Consider the following 9558-nt stretch of genomic DNA (forward strand, 5'->3'; position numbering starts at 1 on the left):
GGTTACTATAAGTCGGAACTGATTTGATGGCACCTAACAACAACAATAATTTTAGAACATTTTACATCACCCCAAAAAGGATCTCTGAGCCCATTAATAGCTATTCCTCATCCACCCCTAAACCCTCACGTGTCTGTCAGATTGTCGTACTGTGGGGGCTTGTGTGTTGCTGTGATGCTGGAAGCTATGCCACCGGTATTCAGGTACCAGCAGGGTCACCCATGGAGGACAGACTTCAGCTGAGCTTCCAGACTAAGACAGACTAGGAAGAAGGACCTGGCAGTCTACTTCTGAAAAGCATTAGCCAGTGAAAACCTTATGAATAGCAGCAGAACATTGTCTGGTATAGTGCTGGAAGATGAGCCCCCCAGGTGGGAAGGCACTCAAAAGATGACTGGGGAAGAGCTGCCTCCTCAAAGTAGAGTCAGCCTTAATGACGTGGATGGAGTCAAGCTTTTGGGACCTAAATCCCTAAAAAAAAAAACCCCTAGCCACCACTAATTGGCTTTCTGTCTCTATGAATTTGCCTGTTACAGACATTTTGTGTCTGGCTTTTTTCGTTTAGCATTATGTTTCTAAGGTTCGTCTGTGTTGCAGCATGTGTCAGTCCTTTTCTTTTTACTGCTGAATGATATTCCATTGTATGGATGTGCTACATTTTGTTTATCAGTTCATCAGTTAATGGACATTTGAGTTGTTTCCAATTTTTACCTATTATGTATAATGCTGCTATGAACATTTGCTTTGTGCAGATGTATCTTTTCATTTCTCTTGGGTATATATCTAGGAGTGGAATTACTGAGTCAAGTGGTAAGCTTTTGAGGAACTGCCAGACTGTTTTCCAAAGAGGCAGTAGCTTTATTTTTAATAGCCTCAAACTGGAAACAACCCAAGTATTCATCAACAGGTGAATGGATAAACAAATTGTTATGTATCCATACAAGGAATACTACTCTGTAATTTTTTTTAATGAACTATTAATATACAGAACAGCATGGATGAATCTCAAAATAGTTTGGCTGATGAAAGAATCCAGACATACTATATGATTCCATTTATATAAAACTCTGGAAAATACATACTAATCTGGCAGACTGGTTGTTGCCTGTGGGAGGGGGATTGGGTAGGGAGGAGGAAAGCTGGATTACGAAAGGGCATGAGAAAACTTTTAGGGGTTGTGGATATTTGTTATCTTGATTGCAATGGTTGTGTCATGGTTGTATGCATATGTAAATTTTATTATACGTACGTTGTAAAAATGTACAGTTTATTGGTATCCCGATTATTCGTCAGTATAAAAAATGGTGGGCAAAGAAACAAAAGGGGGGAAGGGTGGGAGGGCAGAAAACAGATCTGAAATCTAGCTAGACTGAGATCTGTGAGGAGTATCCTTAGTGATGTAGAAACTGAACCTGAAGATAAACTTGGGTGTCTTGCTCACACTGCATTCCCTGTACCTATCTCAGTGCCCAGCACCCAGCAGGTACTCAATAAATGTCTATTGATGCTGAAGGAATAATCCGTTACCCCTCTCCCAAAAGACCTTATTCTTGCAAAGTTCTAGCCATACCTGCTAAAAATATATATACTGTTTTGTGGAACGTTTAAAAGCTGTCATTTTGCTACTTTTTTCATTTTATGGTCCTTTTGAAGTAAAAGAACATCTCTTCCAAGGAAACTCTTTAGAGGGAGATGGTGAAAGGATATTTGAAACATTCATTCAAAAAATATATACTTAGCCCTGTCACATGCTAGGCACTGTTCTAGGCACTTGGGATACCAGAGAGAACAAAGTTAAGGGATGCATTTTAAATAGAAATAGGAAGGCTTATGTGCTGCAGCCTGAAATTCATTTTTCTAAACTTTTCTCCTAATTCTCGGAACCCAGGAAATTGTGTCTCATTTCCAACAGCTACTGGGTTGGGGAACAACTTGCAAGTTGTACCTGTTGATGATAGGGACCAATCCCATGGGGAAAGTTAGATATTCTGTCTTCCTAAGCTTTATTTTTCATTTTTCAATGAAATCTCAAGTCAAATTAATTTTTAAATGAATAAAAATATTTCTAAACTTTATTTTTTGTCAGATAAAATGAGTGTTTTGTGGGATTTTTTTTTCTTAAGTCCCCCTTATCTCAGATAAGTGGTACAAGAAATATTGTCTGTTCTTCTATATGTGTCACAGAAGTTCCAAATGGTCCAGATAAAGAAATCCGGAGCCAGTCGAAGGGTAAGGAAGTCAATTCCAACTTGCCTCTACGCCTGAAATAAAATACGGGTCACTGGTATGTCAAAGGCAATAAAATAAGAGTTGTCATGTGTATCACTGCTTTAGCAACCTCTTATTATTGCATTATATTCTTCTTAAGAGTTTCTTAAAAGCACAGCTAGGAACTTTTAAAAAATGAGTTACCAAGGAGTCGAAAAAGGCCTAAATCTTCTTTAAGACTGTATTCCCTTAGCTGATATTTTAAAATAAAAAATAAAACCAAGTATTTATGCTTTTCTTTATTAATTGCTTTATTTATCTGTGTCCCCTCTGTTGCTATCTCCTGCTTTCTGATTAAATATCCTGGAAAACCTGGATTTATCTAGATGTTTAATTATTCAGTTTGCAAGGGCCATATTAATACATTTACTTGCAATTTTATTATTGTACCAAAACTACAATTTTTTTTTTTTTTTTGCCAGGAGACTGCTTTGCATGATACTGGTATCTAAAATTTGTCTTCAAGTCTGTATCTGACATCTCAAAACTATGGAATTATTAACACGATTACGTTTTATCTGATATTGTTATTTTAAAATAATGCATATAGTTGATTACTTAAATAGTAATGCTACATTATAAAGTGGAACCCATTCTAAATGGGTATTGTTTGTAATAATTTAAATGTCATACTTCTACAGAATCAATGTGTTCCAAGTTCTGAGAAGTGGGGATGTGTTCACTGTCGCATCCCATCACTATCATACTGCCTGATACAAGGTAGGTACAATTAATATTTGTTATCTTAATAAATGATAGCAATTTATTGCTTTAAATGTTAATTTTGAATACAAATTATATGAATGATTACAACATTCTAGAAAGTCTTGGAACAGGGTAAGACTACTTCTTATCTGGGAAGTCCTGGTGGTATAGTGGTTAAGAGCTAGAGAGGCTAACCAAAAAGTTGGCAGTTCACATCCACCAGGTGCTCCTTGGAAACGTTATGGGGCAGTTCTACTCTGTCCTATAGGGCCGCTATGAGTCGGAATCGACTGGACAGCAACAGGTTTCATCAGCCTAATATCCAGCCTAACTCCTGAGTAACAGAGCCTTCTCTATATTGTAGGTATGGTGATGTGCCCCTCTGGGAAACTAAATTTATCAGCGTCATTGTGCCTAGGGGTAGGCAATGAGATGTAAGTGGAAATTTTGGGAAAGGGCTCTGAGAAATCTATCCTTTTTGCCCTCACCCCTTTTTTGTCCTTGCTGTGTTAAACATGAGCTTGATAATGAGAGTTGCAGCAACCAAATTAAAACCAAGAGGTGACCTTGAAGATGGAAGCCATGACGGTGGGGTGGAAAGATGGAAGGAGCCCATAAACCCTGACGATATCAGGAGGATGCTGTACCAGCCCATGAATGCTTACGTTTGGGCTCGCTTTACATAAAACCCAAAAGAGGTAAATAAACTCCATCTTGTTTAACCCACTGTTATACTGTTTTTTTTCTTATTTGCAGCTGCACCTAATCCTTACTGACACAGAAAGAAAAGGTTGAAGCCTAAAGTTATAATTTAGTGAATAAATCGTTTATGTAAGTACAAGTTAACAAATTTTTATAAGTATGGTGGGAATCTTGGAATTTCTCTTAGTGTTGTTGCAGTTTAACAAGGAATTTCCAAGGAAACTATCATCTTTGGATCTCAGGAATTTATAGCTAATAATTAAATATTATTATAGTGATGCAACATATAATTATACTGACTTTATAGGTGAAAACAACTAATGTTTAAACCAGTTGACTGGTGGCTCACTGAAATATATTGCCCCTGAGCGTAGATCCAGGAGTAGAACTAATACAGTACCTTAAATCTCAAACACTTTGACGATTGGAAAGCATTGATCTTCCTATTACTTCTCTGTAGTAGGAGAAGATTCATAAGGTTAACCTCTTCACTTCATATAACATTGTTGATTATTGAAATATTCATAAATCTGTGGAATCCTTGGAAGACATATCCGTCATTCATCCTTTTACAATGACTTCAGAAAAGCATGCCTACAGCAGAGGGAAGAACTGAATGCCCTTGTCAACAGCGAGCAGTGCAAATGAAAAGTAGTTGTGTAAACTAATATATTTTTTAAAAGCCTATCATTTTGAGCTCCTACATATGCAACGTTACCAAGAACCCTGTGAAGTATTATTATTTTATTTAAAGATGCAGCAATGGCGGCTTGGAGGAACTAGGCAGCTTTGTCCTAGGAGACACAGAGCTCTGGTCAGCCAGGATTCTTATCCAGGTCTACCTCACTTAAAAACCCCTGCTCTTACCTCTACTTTTTTGTTGGATGGTGGTGACTCTGTTCTTAAAAATAGAATGTAAGGGTTCCTTTTCTGATGTAGAATGAGAACTTTTAAAATAAACATTGGTATTGAAGTGTAACTCAGAAAAATGCACAAATCATGCATACACTTTGGTAAGTTTTCTCAGTGAACATATGCATGTAACCATCGAGAAAAAGGGGCATTCATTAGCCATCGGGGAAATGCAAATCCAAATTACACTGAGATACTACTTCATACCCACTAGGCTGGCTATAATAAAAAAGACAATAACAATTGTTGGCCAGGATGTGGAGAAACTGGAACCCTCATATGCACTGGTGAGAATGTAAAATGGTGCAACCTCTTCAGAAAACTGTCTGGCAGTTTCTCAAAAGGTTAAGCATAGAGTTATCATAAAATTCTGCTCTTAGGTATATACACACAAGAGAACTGAAAACATACATGCAAAAATGTATGCATAAAGGTTCATAGTAAACAAAATATTCTTAATAGCTATATGTCCATCAACTGATGAGTGAATAAACAAATGTGGTATATCCATACAATGGACTGTTATTCAGCAATGGAGAGAAATGAAGAACTGATACATTCTACCACCTGGATAAGCCTTGAAAATATTGTACTATGTGAAAGAAGCCAGAAACAAAGGACCACATATTGCCCATATGAAATGTCAAGAATAAGGAAATCCATAGAGACAGGAAATAGATTAGTGATTGCTAGGGCTAGGGAAAATGTCGAAGGGAAGGAATGAGGACTCATGGTTAAAAGATACAGGTTTTCTTTTTGGGGTGATAAAATTGTTCTAAAATTGGTTGTAGTGATGATTGCACAACTCTGTGAATACACTAATAAACTATCAAATTGACAATTTAAACGAGTGAATTGTATGGTATGTGAATTATATCAATAAAGTTTTGAAAAGAAACAAAATAGAAATAATACATAGGAAAGACACTTTTTTGTGGTTGTTAGATGCTGTCAAGTCAGTTTTGATTCAGAGCAACCCTATCTACAACAAAACAAAACCCCGCCTGGTCCTGTGCCATCCTCACAATCATTACTATATTTGAGCCGGTCGTTGCAGCCACTGTGTCAATCCATCTGGTTGAGGGTCTCCCTCTTTTTCACTGACCCTCTATTTTACCAAACATGATGTACTTCTCCAGCAACTGGTCCCTCCTAATAACATGTCCAAAGTACATGAGACAGGTTGGCAACCAAGGTAACAAAACAATATGCGAATTAACTGTTTAGTGAAAAACTAACTTCCTCTGTAAACCTTCATCTAAAGGACAATTAAATATATATATATATAGCTCCTCAACACACAGTTAATGGTGCTTTCTCTGTAACAAGTACTATTCTAGTCTGTTTTACACTTACTCTCACCAGAATCCTGTAAGTGCTATAAACCTAACTAATCCAGTTGAGGAAAATGAGAGAGGGTAAAAGATTTCATCATAGCTGCTAAGTGACAGAATAGTAGCAGCTGCCCAGGGTTTCTTGATCCGTGCAAGTTAAATATTCTAATACGCCGACAGTTCCTGAGCATGGACTGGCAATTTTGAGATGGGGCAAAGGGGGCAAAGACAACAAGGACCTGACTATGGCATGTTGTTGTTGTTGTTAGGTGCCGTCAAGTTGGCCCCAACTCATGGCAACCCAATGTGTTATAGAGTCGAACAGCCCAATAGCGTTTTCTTGGCTGTAATCGTTATGGAGGCAGTTCACCAGGCCTTTCTTCCTCAGAGCCACTAGGTGAGTTCAAACTGCCAAACTTTGGGTCCTGCCACCCAGACTCCTTTGCATAGGGTCTATGAATAAATAAATATGTTGCAACAAAACAAGAGGTTATATGAAATGAGAATAGAATTGATAGGTGAAAAGACAAATCCAGACTTTCACTTGGAGACTTCAACATTCCTTTTATATTAATCAGTACAAGTAGATAGAAAACAGTAAGAATATAGAGGACCTGAGCAACATTTGACTGCCTTGTCCTAATTGACACTTATAAAATACTCCATCCAATGACAGGAGAATACTTGTTCTTAAAGTATGCATAGATCATTCGTCATGCATAGATACACTGTCTTCTGGGTCATGAAACAAACCTTAACCAAGTTAAAATAATTGAATTTATACTAAGTATGCTGTCTGAGACTAATGAAATTGCTTACTGAAAGTGAAGAGGACTTCAAGCACTTACTGATGAAGATCAAAGATTACAGCCTTCAGTTTGGATTACACCTCAACATAAAGAAAACAAAAATCCTCATAACTGGACCAATAAGCAACATTATGATAATCAGAGCAAAGATTGAAGTTGTCAAGGATTTCATTTTATGTAGATCCATAATCAATGCCCATGGAAGCAGTAGTCAAGAAATGAAATAACATATTGCATTGGGCAAATCTGTTTCAAACAACCTCTTTCAAGTGTTAAAAAGTAATGATGTCAATACAAGGACTAAGGTGCTGCCTGACTCAAGCCATGGTGTTTTCAATCAATCACCTCATATGCATGCGAAAGCTGAGCAATGAGTAAGGAAAACTAAAAAAGAATTGATGCCTTTGAATTATAGTGTTGGGGAAGAATATTGAATATACCATAGACTGCCAGAAGAACGAACAGATCTGTCTTGGAAGAAGTACAACCAGAATGCTCCTTAGAAGTGAAGATGATGAGACTTCATCTCCCATAACTTTTGACAGGTTATCAGGAGTGATCAGTCCCTGGGGAAGGACATCATGCTTGGTAAAGTAGAGGGTAAGTTAAAAAGAGGAGACCCTCCAGAAGATGGATTGAAACAGTGGCTGCTATGATGGGCTCAAGCATAACCATTGTGAGGGTGGTGAAGGACTGGGTAGTATTTCCTTCTGTTGTACATGGGGTCACTATGAATCAGATCTGACTCAATGGCACCTATTGATAACAACAACATACTCTCTGAAACTAATAAAGTTAGACTAAAAATCAATTACTAGAAAATAATTATTCTGAGAGGAAGAAGCCAGACCCCTCCAAAAAAAAAAAAGTAAATAATGTATGATTCCATTTCTATAAAATTCTAGAAAATGTAAAACAATCTATAGTGAAGGAAAACAGACCAGTGGTTGCTTGAGCATAGTGTGGGCAGAACAGGGAGGGCTAAAATGGAAGGATTACAGAGGGAGAACAGGAAACTTTGAAGGTGAAAGATATGTCATTTTCTTAAGTGTGATTGTTTCTTGGGTGTATAATGTCAAAATTTATCCAATTATACAATTCTAATATGTACAGTTTATGTCAATTACAGCTCAATAAAGCTGATTAAAAATGAAAAATAAAACAAAATACATGAAACAAAGTCTCGCTATCCTCACTCCTATTAAGCATTCTGGCTATACTTCTTCCAAAACAGATTTGTACATTCTTCTGGCAGCCCATAAAGTGTTCAATATTTTTTGCCAGCACCGTAATTCAAAGGCATCAATTCTTTTTCAATCTTCCTTGTTTGTTGTCCAACTTCCACATGCATGTGAGGCGATTGAAAATAACCATGGCTTGGATCAGGCACACCTTAGTCCTCAAAGTGACATCTTTGCTTTTCAACACTTCAAAGAACTCTTTTGCTGCAGATTTGCCCAGTGCAACATATCGTTTGATTTCTTGATTGTTGCTTCCATGGGCATTGATTGTGGACCTGCGTAAAATGAAATCCTTGACAACTTCAATCTTTTCACCATTTATCATGATGTTGCTTTATTGGTCCAGTTGTGACGATTTTTGTTTACTTTATGTTGAGGTGTAATCCATACGAAGGCTGTGGTCTTGCTTTTCATCAGTAAGTGCTTCAAGTCCTCATCACTTTCAGCAAGCAAGGTTGTGTCATCTGCATAACGCAGGTTGTTAATGAGTCTTCCTCCAATCCTGATGCCACGTTCTTCTTCGTATAGGCCAGCTTCTCAGATTATTTGCTCAGCATACAGATTGAATAAGTATGGTGAAAGGATACAACCCTGACACACACCTCTTCTGATTTTAAACCACCCGGTAACCCCTTGTTCTATTCCAACAATTGCCTCTTGGTCTATGTACAGGTTCCCCATAAGGACAATTAAGTGTTCTGGAATTCCCATCCTTTACAGTGTTAACCATAATTTGTTATGATCCCCATAGTTAAATGCCTTTGCATAGTCAATAAAACACAGGTAAACATTTTTCTGGTATTCTCTGCTTCCAGCCAGGATTTATCTGACATCAGAGTGATATCCCTTGTTCCAAATCCTCTTCTAAATCCACCTTGAATTTCTGGCAATTCCCTGTCAATTACTGCTGAACCCTTTTAAAATTATCTTAAGCAAAACTTTACTTGCTTGTGATATTAATGATACTGTTTGATAATTTCCACAGTAGGTTGGATCACCTTTCTTTGGAATGGGCACAAATCGGGATCTCTTCCAGTCAGTTGACCAGGTAACTGTCTTCCAAATTCCTTGGCATAGACTAGTGAATACCTCCAGCACTGCATCTGTTTGTTGAAACATCTCAATTGATATGATGTCAGTTCCTGGGGTCTTGTTTTTTGCCAATGCCTTCAGTGCAGCTAGAACTTCTTCCTTCCGTACCATCAGTTCTCGATCATATAACTACCTCCTGAAATGGTTGAACGTCCACCAATTCTTTTTGGTATAGTGTTTCTGTATATTCCTTCCTTCTTTTGATACTTCCTGCATCTTCGATATTTTGCCCATAGAATCCTTCAATTTTACAACTCGAGTCTTGAATTTTTTTCTTTTGTTTTTTCAACTCGAGAAATACCAAATGTGTTCTTCCCTTTTGTTTTCTAACTCCTGGTCTTTGCACATTTCATTATAATAATTTACTTTGTCTTCTGGAGTTGCCTTTTGAAATCTTCCATTCAGCTCTTTTACTTCCTGATTTCTTCCATTTTCGTTAGCTACTCTGCATTCTACAGCAAGTTTCAGTCTCTTCTGACATCCACTTTGGTCCTT

The 9558-nt window shown here is 37.4% G+C and overlaps 1 long non-coding RNA gene across 2 annotated transcripts in view; it reads left to right on the forward strand.

The window, feature by feature from the left end:
• The window catches only part of LOC135231695 (uncharacterized), an 11055-nt gene extending 2083 nt beyond the window's left edge, over positions 1 to 8972 (forward strand). The window contains exons 2-4 of one of the 2 annotated variants that reach the window (XR_010322449.1): positions 2185 to 2229; positions 2910 to 2988; positions 3338 to 8972. This is a non-coding gene — a long non-coding RNA (uncharacterized LOC135231695). Of the gene's footprint in view, positions 1 to 2184; positions 2230 to 2909 lie in introns of both variants that reach the window. The other variant, XR_010322448.1, reaches the window with a different exon arrangement.
• The last annotated feature ends 586 nt before the right edge of the window (positions 8973 to 9558 follow it).

The sequence above is a fragment of the Loxodonta africana genome, chromosome 7 (assembly GCF_030014295.1).
Source record: "Loxodonta africana isolate mLoxAfr1 chromosome 7, mLoxAfr1.hap2, whole genome shotgun sequence".
NCBI classification, from domain to species: Eukaryota; Metazoa; Chordata; class Mammalia; order Proboscidea; family Elephantidae; genus Loxodonta; species Loxodonta africana.